Source organism: Chionomys nivalis, chromosome 5 (genome assembly GCF_950005125.1).
Source record: "Chionomys nivalis chromosome 5, mChiNiv1.1, whole genome shotgun sequence".
Lineage (NCBI taxonomy): Eukaryota > Metazoa > Chordata > Mammalia > Rodentia > Cricetidae > Chionomys > Chionomys nivalis.
The window spans coordinates 107001984-107014087 of NC_080090.1; positions in this window are offsets into that span (position 1 = coordinate 107001984).

Here is a 12104-nt window from a genome sequence, read left to right on the forward strand (position 1 = left end):
TGATCTCCTGTACCCATATGTTGTAGAGTACTTCCCATTTTTTCTTCTATCAGGTTCAGTGTGTTCAGACTAATATTGAGGTCTTTAATCCATTTGGACTTGAGTTTTGTGCATGGTGATAGATATGGATCTAATTTCATTCTTCTACACGTTGACAACCAGTTTTGCCAGCACCATTTGCTCTCTTTTTTCCATTGAATACTTTTAGCTCCTTTATCAAAAATTAGGTGTTCATAAGTTTGTGGGTTAAAATCAGGGTCTTCTACTCGGTTCCATTGATCGACTTCTCTGTTTTTATGCCAATACCAAGCTGTTTTCAATACTGAGGCTCTGTAATAGAGTTTGAGGTCAGGGATGGTAATGCCTCCAGATGATCCTTTATTATATAAGATTGTTTTGGCTATCCTGGGTTTTTTGTTTCTCCATATAAAGTTGATTATTGTCCTCTCAAGATCTGTGAAGAATATTGATGGGATTTTAATGGGGATTGCATTGAATCTATAAATTGCCCTTGGTAGAATTGCCATTTTTACTATGTTGATCCTCCCAATCCAAGAGCAAGGGAGATCCTTCCATTTTCTGGTATCCTCCTCAATTTCTTTCTTCATTAACTTAAAGTTCTTGTCAAACAGATCCTTTACTTCCTTGGTTAGAGTTACCCCAAGATATTTTATGCTATTTGTGGCTATCGTGAAGGGTGATGCTTCTCTGATTTCCATCTCTGCTTCCTTATCCTTTGTGTATAGGAGGGCAACTGATTTTTTGGAATTGATCTTGTATCCTGCAACGCTACTAAAGGTGTTTATCAGCTGAAGGAGTTCTTTGCTGGAGTTTTTGGGGTCGCTTATGTACACTATCATATCGTCTGCAAATAATGAAAGTTTAACTTCTTCCTTACCAATTTGAATCCCTTTGATCCCCTTATGTTGTCTTATTGCTACTGCTAGAATTTCAAGCACTATATTAAAGAGGTATGGAGAGAGTGGACAACCTTGTCGTGTTCCTGATTTTAGTGGAATAGCTTTGAGTTTCTCTCCATTTAATTTGATGTTAGCTGACGGCTTGCTATAAATAGCTTTTATTATATTTAGGAACGACCCTTGTATTCCTAATCTCTCTAAGACCTTTATCATAAAGGGATGTTGAATTTTGTCAAATGCTTTTTCCGCTTCTAATGAAATGATCATATGGTTTTTTTCTTTCAGTTTATTTATATGATGGATTACATTGATAGATTTTTGTATGTTAAACCAGCCCTGCATCTCTGGGATGAAGCCTACTTGATCATAATGGATAATTTTTCTAATGTGTTCTTGGATTCGGTTTGCCAGTATTTTATTGAGTATTTTTGCGTTGATGTTCATGAGTGAGATTGGCCTGTAGTTCTCTTTCTTGGTTGTGTCTTTGTGTGGTTTTGGTATCAGAATAACTTCAGCTTCATAAAAGGAATTTGGCAATGACTTCTCTGTTTCAATATTTTGAAATACATTAAGGAGTATAGGTATTAGGTCTTCTTGGAAGTTCTGGTAGAATTCTGCATTAAAGCCGTCTGGACCTGGGCTTTTTTTGGTGGGGAGGTTTTTTATAAAAACTTCTAATTCTTCGCGACTAACAGGTCTATTTAGATTGTTCACCTGGTCCTGGTTTAACTTTGGTATATGGTACTTATCTAAAAAAGTGTCCATTTCTTTTACATTTTCCAATTTTGTGGCATACAGGTTTTTGTAGTAAAATCTAATGATTCTCTGAATTTCCTCTGTGTCTGTGGTTATGTCTCCCTTTTCGTTTCTGATTTTGTTAATTTGCGTATTCTCTCTCCGTCGTTTGATTAGTTTGGATAGGGGTTTATCAATCTTATTGATTTTCTCCAAGAACCAGCTTTTTGTTTCATTGATTCTTTGGATTGTTTTCTGTGTTTCTATTTTGTTGATTTCATCCCTCAATTTGATTATTTCGAGTCTTCTACTTCTCCTAGGTGAGTCTGCTTCTTTTCTTTCTAAAGCTTTAAGGTGGGCTATTAAGTCTCCAATGTGTGCTTTCTCCGTTTTCTTTATGTGGGCACTTAATGCTATGAACTTTCCTCTTAGCACTGCTTTCATAGTGTCCCATAGGTTTGAGTATGTTGAGTCTTCGTTTTCATTGAATTCAAGAAAGACTTTAATTTCTTTCTTTATTTCTTCCTTGATCCAGGTGTGGTTCAGTAGTTGACTGTCCAATTTCCATGAGTTCATAGGCTTTCTGGGGATAGCATTGTTGTTGAATTCTAACTTTAATCCATGGTGATCTGATAAGACACAGGTGGTTACCGATATTTTTTTGTAACTGTGTAAGTTTGTTTTGTTACCGAGTATGTGGTCTATTTTCGAGAAGGTTCCATGAGCTGCAGAGAAGAATGTATATTCTTTCTTATTTGAGTAGAATGTTCTATAGATGTCTGTTAAGTCCATTTGATTCATTACCTCCCTTAATCCTCTTATTTCTCTGTTAGGTTTCTGTCTGATTGACCTGTCCATTGGTGAGAGAGGAGTGTTGAAATCTCCTACTATTAATGTGTGTGGTTTGATGACTGCCTTGAGTTTTAGTAACGTTTCTTTTACATAAGTGGGTGCTTTTATATTAGGGGCATAGATATTCAGGATTGAGACTTCATCCTGGTGAATTGTTCCTGTTATGAGTAAATAATGTCCATCTCCATCTCTTTTGATTGATTTTAGTTTGAAGTCAACTTTCTTAGAAATTAGTATGGCCACACCTGCTTGTTTCTTAGGTCCGTTTGCTTGATAAACCTTTTCCCAGCCCTTTACTCTGAGTAGATGTCTGTCTTTGTGGTTGAGGTGTGTTTCTTGTAAGCAACAGAATGTTGGATCCTGTTTTCGTATCCAATCTCTTAGCCTGTGCCTCTTTATAGGTGAGTTGAGTCCATTGATATTAAGTGATATTAATGACCAGTGGTTGTTAACTCCGGTCATTTTTCCTTTCTTTCTTTCTTTCTTTTGGTAGTAGAGTTTGTGTGTTTCCCTTCTTCAAGTTGTGCTGGTGAAGGGTCATTAGATGTCTGAGTTATTGTGGGCATTGTTGGACTCCTTGGTTTGTGATTTTCCTTCAATTACTTTCTGAAGGGCTGGATTTGTGGCTACATATTGTTTAAATTTGTTTTTATCCTGGAAAATTTTGTTTTCTCCATTTATAGTGAACGAAAGCTTGGCTGGGTATAGTAGTCTGGGCTTGCATCCATGGTCTCGTAGTTTCTGCAGTATATCTATCCAGGACCTTCTGGCTTTCATGGTTTCCATAGAGAAATCAGGTGTAAGTCTGATAGGTTTACCTTTATAGGTAACTTGACCTTTTTCCTTTGCAGCTCTTAATATTCTTTCTTTAATCTGTATGTTTTGTGTTTTGATTATTATATGACGAGGAGATGTTTTTTTTTGGTCCAGTCGATTTGGTGTTCTGTATGCTTCTTGGACCTTCAAAGGAATAACATTCTTAAGGTTGGGAAAGTTTTCTTCTATAATTTTATTAAATATATTTTCTGGACCATTGAGCTGTAGATCTTCTCCTTCTTCTATCCCTATTATTCTTAGGTTTGGTCTTTTTATTGTGTCCCAGATTTCCTGAATGTTTTGTGATGAGAATTTGTTGGTTATGCTGTTTTCTTTGATGAGAGTGTTTATTTTCTCTATGGTATCTTCAGTGTCTGAGATTCTTTCTTCTATCTCTTGTATTCTGTTGGTGGTACTTGTCTCTGTAGTTCCTGTTCGTTTATTCAAATTTTCCATCTCCATCCTTCCCTCGGTTTGTGTTTTCTTTATTACTTCCACTTCATTCTTCAAGTCTTGAACCGTTTCCCTTACCTGTTTGATTACTTTTTCTTGTTTCTCTTGGTTTTCTTGGGTATCTTTGAGAGATTTATTCATTTCCTCTACCGTTTTGTTTGTAATCTCTAATTGGTTGTGGCAGTTTTTCACCTCCTGTTTAAGGTCCTCTATTATTTTCATAAAATTCACTTTTGAGTCGAATTCTTCTAATTCTTCTGGATTAGGGTGTACACTTCTCATTTCGGGATTCCTGGATCCTGGTGATGTCATGTTGCCTTTCAAGTTGTTGGGGGAATTCTTGCATTGGCGCCTGCCCATCTTTTCCTTCAAATGGAGCCAGGAGAGGCCTGATGTCTTGGACCAGTCTTTGCTGTGACTAACTCTCTAGGTGTATCTCCTCAGTGTAGGGGCAGGAACCGTTCCCTTCCAGATGAACTCCTCAACACCAAAACATGGATTCGTGGTATTCCAATGACCCGCGTAAAGAAGGCCGAATGCAAGGGGTCGGGCGGGGTCGAGTAGAACACAGGCGACACTGCAGTACAAGCTGGAGGTGCCTGCGCTCCCTTTCGGGGGTTGCTGAGGCCTGCCCGCTAGGCAGGCACTCACTGCTCTGGTTGGTTAGCCTTAGTGTAGGGGCGTTTGTGCTCTCTACCGGGACAGTCCGCCCCAGGATAGTACACACTCACCAGTCCCGATGAAACTTCTCGGCACCTACACAGGAACTCCTGGATGCCCCAATGAGCCAGGGACTTAGGGAAGTAGGGTGCAGGCAGAGCAGGTCCAGGAGATCACAGCAGAGACTGCAGCCCCAGCAGCGGGGGCCCGCTTTCCCTGGCCAGGACCTTGAGGCCTGCCCTCTAGTCAGGCACTCACTGCTCTGGGCTGGTAGCCTTAGTGAAAGGGCAGGAAACTGTTCCACAGCTAAGGACCTTGCAGACAAGGCAGGCTTGGGGGTGGGGGTGGGGGGCGGGTGTGTAGGAAAGAAAGCCTTGCAGCAGGAGCTGGGGGGGGGCGTTTGTGCTCTCTATTGGGACAGTCCGCCCCAGGATAGCACACACTCACCCATCCAGATGGGACTTCTCAGCACCTATGCAGGGATTCCTGGTAGCCCCAATGAGCCAGGGACCAATGGAAATAGGGGGCAGGGAGGGCAGGTCCAGGAGATCACAAGCAGAGACTGCAACCCCAGCAGCAGGGGCCTGCTTCCCCTGGTGGGGACCTTGAGGCCTGCCCTCTAGTCAGGCACCCACTGGTCTGGGTTGGTAGCCTTAGTGAAATGTCAGGAAACTGTTCCACAGTTAAGGACCTTGCAGACAAGGTAGGCTTGGGGGTGGGGGCGCTGGGGGAGGGGCGTTTGTGCTCTCTACCGGGACAGTCTGCCCCAGGATAGCACACACTGACCCGTCCCGATGAAACTTCTCGGCACCTACACAGGAACTCCTGGATGCCCCAATGAGCCAGGGACAAAGGGAAGTAGGGCGCAGGCAGAGCAGGTCCAGGAGATCACAGCAGAGACTCCAGCCCCAGCAGCGGGAGCCCGCTTTCCCTGGCGGGGACCTTGAGGCCTGCCCTCTAGTCAGGCCCTCACTGCTCTGGGTTGGTAGCCTTAGTGAAAGGGCAGGAAACTGTTCCACAGTAAAGGACCTTGCAGACAAGGCAGGCTTGTGGGTGGGGGTGGGGGGCGGGTGTGTAGGAAAGAAAGCCTTGCAGCAGGAGCTGGGGGGGGGCGTTTAAGAAAGCCTTGCAGCAGGAGCTGGGGGGGGGGCGTTTGTGCTCTCTATTGGGACAGTCCGCCCCAGGATAGCACACACTCACCCATCCAGATGGGACTTCTCAGCACCTATGCAGGGATTCCTGGTAGCCCCAATGAGCCAGGGACCAAGGGAAATAGGGGGCAGGGAGGGCAGGTCCAGACAAGGTAGGCTTGGGGGTGGGGGCGCTGGGGGAGGGGCGTTTGTGCTCTCTACCGGGACAGTCCGCCCCAGGATAGCACACACTGACCCGTCCCGATGAAACTTCTCGGCACCTCGAACTAGTGTGTGATTATTTTGTATCTTCTGCCATCATTCTCTTTGTTTCTCTCTCTACCTCTCTCTGTCTCTGTTTCTGTCTCTGTCTCTCTCTGTGTCTCTCTCTGTCTCTCTGTCTCTGTCTCTCTCTTTCTTTCTCTTTCTTCCAGCCTGGTTATACTCTGCTGAGCCATTGGCTGAAAGCAGCTTCTTTATTCATTGACCAATAAAAGCAACACATAGACAGAAGGACCTTCCACATCAGTCCTTGAGGCCACAGCCTGTGGTCTCTACTTTCTAGCCAAGCCACAAGATTTCATTTTCAGGGTTTATTTTGTTCTCATGTTGCACAACTTCACCAGGCAAAGACTAATTGACCATGGCGCCCTCTACAAACTTCTGCTGGCCACAGGTTACTTTCTTTATCTAGGTCAATGTTACCTTATCAGATGGGCCTCACTGTCATGGGGTATTGTGGGATCATTGTCTTTTCTTCTACAGATGGAAATGTCACCATTTTAGGTCAGTTTTCAGTGATGGTATTTGTTTTTCAGATGCCCTGCTCTGTCCTTTCTCCCATGTACTTGTGGATTAATCCTCTTCTATAGGATTAGGTAAAGCCCACAGTATTATTTTCTCTAAGCCTCTATTCAGTTTCAATTTGGGAAATGCCAATCTGCAGTTTCAACAAAAGAAATTTCTCTTATTCTCAGTCCATAAAACAGATCTGGGAAACATCTATTCTTGTATGTCCAATATATTATATATTACAGTGTTCTCCTCTGATACAGTTATATATGGCTATCAAGTAGTGGGTATAAATGTGATCCATTTTATTTTTCCTGCAATAAATATGTATTTAATGTTTTAATATAAATTGCCATGAGTGTAAAAGTTTACCCTTTGTGACAGTCCATTTTATTATTTTTGAAGATGTTAAGGTGAACTTTTTATTATATATAGTTAATAAGTATATTTTTCAATTGGAAGATGTAGTTTCTATCTGCAGTATGCTGGTTCAACAAAGAAAAGTGAGAGTAATGAGAAAGAACAGGCCTCAGATAAAAGGAAGGTAATTCAGAAGATCATGTTTTAGTTTTACTGTTTTTCTGTCTGTGATGCAGCATTTCACTTGTGACCTTCCACACATGCCATGTGCATACTGCTGTGATATAGGAAATGTGAGGTGGATCTAGATCGATGCATCTTCATTATTAAGTATGAACATAACATCTCAGTAGGATGAGCCTCATATGAACAAGTCATAAAATTTCTAACTCCTAGTCACTACTCATTTGTTATGTCCTTGAACAAATCATTTAACATTTCTATGCTTTAGTCTTACAATGAAATAGGATAATATTTATCCTTGTCACAGACAGTTTTAATAAAAGCAGAGAAAACAAAAGAAAATTAAATTTGTTGTATGCTTAGGTCTTTGAAAAAACTGTTCCTAGTCAGTGCTTTTCAAAAAGGCAAATTTGCCCTTACCATCTTTATATGTGTAGATTAATTGTGCATTTCAAGGGACAGAGATAGACATAGACCTCTAGCTGGGAGCTCAGACTAATACAGTCATAACAGTCTCTATCAAACACATACTGCAATCCAGAACAACTCTAAGTGCTTTACATGTATTGTACACATTAATCATCACAGTAACAATGTGAGGCATGTTCACTTGTTACACCACTAGGTTAAATAATAGGCTCTGGGTTACTTGAGTGACACAGAGTGGAGCCGTGTTGAAATCTACTAGTCACTTCCATAAGTCTGGCCCCTAGTCTTCCACTGGGAGCTCACTCCATGTTCACTCTCCTAGATTATTTCCAAGGATCTGTGATAACATGATTTTAACACCTTAATTGGTTGTGCTCATTTGTATTGGGAAGATAAGCAAAATGCACAGATTTTTATCAAATGTTATCAAAATTTGGGAGAGATAGGTTTCTTTTTTAAAACCTAACCTTGTTACTTGGCATATCTTATGTGGGTGACTACTGAGGATGTACTGCTCTCCTTGTCCTGTTCATCAATAAAAATAGGAGTACCCATCTTAAAAGCAAGTCCTTAAAATAAACTATAAGATATAGAACATATGTGGAAGGTATAGAAGTATAAGAGCAAATTAAACAGATAATAAGCACAACATACAGATCTAGTAATTTCAACTATTATTAAAGATACTAAAAATTGTTATGATAAAGACAGAAGAACTTGTTCCTGAACCTGGGGAAGGAAAGGGAATGGCACTATAGAAAGCCACAGGTCTTAGTTTGAAGCAAAGTCCTTTTGCTTTTATAAGAGTAATGTGAGTAGAAGCATCTTTTGCAATATGAGTTATTGTAAGAGGCAGCAGACACAGAGCTTCTGGTACAAGCACTATTGATCTCTGTGCCTTCATATATACTAAAAAAGAGATATGTTTTATTTCCACAAAAAGTACAATAAGACAAATAAGAACAATTAGCTCACTTAACATTAAATATAATAGAAAACCTAAAACTGTGTACAAAAATAGGTTGATCATTCTGTAAATAAAAAAAATAAATTATTTTCCCAATTAGAGAGTATGCATTTTTAAAAGATGTAATAACTGATTTTGAGAAGAGATATAGGAAAACTTAAATTGCTCTATTCAGTAATAATGACTGAGTTAATGTGTCCTGGAGATTTTGAGGCACTGAGAATACATGTATTCAACAAGTACTGATGGAGCACACTGATGAAGGTGTGCTGGGGACCGCAGACTCTTTGGACTCAGAAAAAAAATTCTTGCTCTCAACAGGGAGGCTAATTTCCAGTGGAGAAAAGCATTAAAATAATTCTATAATAATGGTATATATTTATATATACATACATACATACACACACACACATATATATGTATATATATGAGTGAAGATTTCTGTACAGTAGTAATTGGATATTACAAGAGTTAATAATGTATGAAGTAACCTATTCAGCAAATGAAAAGATGCCTTTGAAAATTAATATTTAATATTTGTTTTCAGAAGTGCATAGAAATTTGTAAAGAGAAAAAGAGGGGAATTCTTCCCAAGAGAAACCATGACGTGACACAATCTAAACATAGCAGCTATGATATGAGGAGGAGCAGATGTGGGGTCTAGAAAGCCATATGTAGATGAGAGGCAAACAGCCTGTAGAGAGCCATGGGTGGGCTTGAAGGGAACACATGTGGTTTCTGAGAAACAGTAGAAAAGACTGTAAAACAAAATATACACTAGACTCTTCCCTTAGAGCAGCAACATTCTAATATGGCAGACAAGCATTCTTAAATATTGTAATGGGAGCCCAGATTGAGAAAATAAGCTTTGAATTTATAACCACACACTTTTGTATTCCATAGAAATCCTTAAGTATGCAAAAGTATGCAGATATAGAAATTAGTTCACTGTAATGTCCACTAAAATGATAAAAATAATATAATATTGGATAATCATAATGAATATCATGCAATCATTTTAAAAATGAATTGAACCTGAATTAATTACTCTACAAAGATGTTTGAAAGTAAAATATTAATGTTCTTTGTTGTAGATATTGTTATATATTAATATGCATCTATGCACAGACATATCTGCATGTATGTATACATATGTATGTGTATATATGACAATTTATATTCTTTCACTTATTTACTTAATTTTATTAAAATCAATAATTCATGAAAACTTAAAATTTATTCATAAAGTTACTCAAATATATAACAAATGAATGTGCTGGTTAGTTTTTTGTCAACTTGGCACAAGCTAAAGACTACACTCATCTAGAAAGAGGGAATCTTCACCAGAATGGAAAGTGGAAAAGTCTGTCAGACATTTTCCTGATTGATTATTGATGTGGGTAGGAAGGTACAGCCCACTGTGGCTAGCACCAACCCCAGATAGGTTTTCCTCAGTGCTATAAGAAACCAGGCTGAGAAACACATGCATAGCAAACCAAAAAACACTGTTCTTCTAGGTCTATGCTTCATCTCCTGCCTCCAAGTTCATGTTTGAGTTTCTTCCCCAATGTCCCTCAATGATGAACCATGATCTGAACATATAAGCCAATCTCTTTCATTTACAAGTTGCTTTTGGTCACGGTGTTTATCAGAGCAATAAAAAGCAAACTAATAGAAGTATGGCCTAAGATCCTGAGCTATTTTCTAAATAAATTGTTCTCTCATACAGTGAATCTCAACCGCAGTTTTCCTTTCCCTCACTCCTCCCAGTTACCTACTTTCTCCCTTGCACTCACTCCCCTTCCTTTTCCTACTAGAAAAGAACTGGCCTCCAAGAGACAACAGCCAAGTACTACAAAATAGCTACAACAAAGGAAGACAAAAGTCCTCATATCGAGGCTGGACAAGGCAACCCAATAGGAAGAAAGAATTCCAAAAGTAGGCAAAAAAGAGAAATACCTGCTCCCACCAAAACATCAAGTTAACAGCTATACCATATACACAAAGGTCCTGGGGCAGACCCATGCAGGCCCTGCAGTTGCTGCTTCTGTCTCCATGAGTCCATATGAGCCCTGCTTAGTTGATTAAGTGGGGTGGGTCATATTTTGCTCATGTCCTCCCTCCATCTTACTCCTACAGTCTTTCCTCCCCCTATTCCACAGGATTCCCTGAGTTCTGAGGGGAGACCTCCAATATAGACTCTCTCTGTGTAATGTCTGGCTGTAGGTCTCTGTATCTTCTGCCATATGCCACAAGAGAAAGCCTCTCTAATGACAACTGCAAAAAAACACCAAATATAAGCATAACAGAATATTGTTAGAAATTATTTGGTTGATTATTTGTTAGTTTGTTTATATATTTTTGTCATGCCTGTTGGGTTATATTCTTGATGTGGGATTTCCCTCTGTAAGCTGTGATTACCATTAATGAAAAAAGAAACTGCTTTGGACCTTTAGCAGGGCAGAACTTAGGGAGGCAGGGAAAACTAAACTGGATGCTAAGAGAAAGGACATGGAGTCAGAGAGAAGCCATGTAGCCCCACCGGAAACAGATGGACCATTAGCCAGTAAGCCACAGCCACGTGGTAATACACAGATTAATAGAAATGGGTTAAATTAATATGTAAAAGTTAGCCAATAAGAAGCTAGAGCTGATGGGCCAAACAGTGTTTTAATTAATACTGTTTTTGTGTGATTATTTCACTGCTAAGTGGCCAGGAACCAACAAGCAGCCCTCCTCTAACATGCTCTCAGTCTATGGGCTTCCTAGTCCCTCCCATTCATTGCCATCCAAGCAGTGTAGAGCATGGGTTTCTTCTCTCAGTGTTGGCCTCAAGTTAAACCAGATAGTGATTGACCACTCCCACAACCATTTTCTTTTAGGAAGAACTGAGGAAGCACTATGAAAATGTAGGCTGCAGGATTTCTTGAGTCCTCAGAGTTTAATAGTGTTTGCTCTGGGAGCTTGGAAAATAAGAATGCTAAGAGCAATGTAAATAATGGAGGCCTAGCTTATAAATTTTTAGAGGGAAGCCTGACAGGCTTTCATAGACCCCAGTAGTGTTTTTAAGTTGATATATTTGAACTTAGAATCTGTGGTCTCTTATCAGCATTGGCAGAAGAATCAGCTGTGATTTAAACAAGATGCCAGAATCATTGAGGTAAAATTTTCTGGAAAGTATTTCCTCAGGCCAACATAAAAAAAATAGTGAGACAAAAGGGGCCAAGGCTGCATCTTGTGCTTAGAGATTAAGTTGGCAATGTGTAAAAGTTCCCCACATGATACTGGTTTTGCCACCATGTAAAATCTAGGACTTCTAGGTACATTGAAAGAAGCTAAGGATTAGCACTGAAAGAGAGCATAGGAGGCCCTTTGGTGGGTACAGCTTTAGTTGCTATGGAAACACCAAGATTAAAGGCATCATAAAGAGAAGATGAGTAATGGTCCCATGTGATAAGGTTGGAGTCCTTGAAGAAATCCAAGCAAAAAGTATAGTCTCAGTTACAGTGATAACATAAGGATAATGGATATACTAGGACTGTCAAACAGTGGTCAAGAATTGTGCAGGGTTTTTATGTCATCTGAACCTACGAGACAAGCTACATATGTTTCAGATGACAGAATCTGAGTAGTGGAACTGCCTAAGCCATTTATAGTCCAGAAGGTCATGAGTGACTCTCATACACTGAACTCTGAGTTGTTTATATGATTGAAGGTTTGTTTCACTTTGATTTGATTGTGACTGTTCCCTGATTTTTTTCCTTCAGAGGTAAGGAACTATTCAGTTTGTTTTGTTGTTGTTGCTTA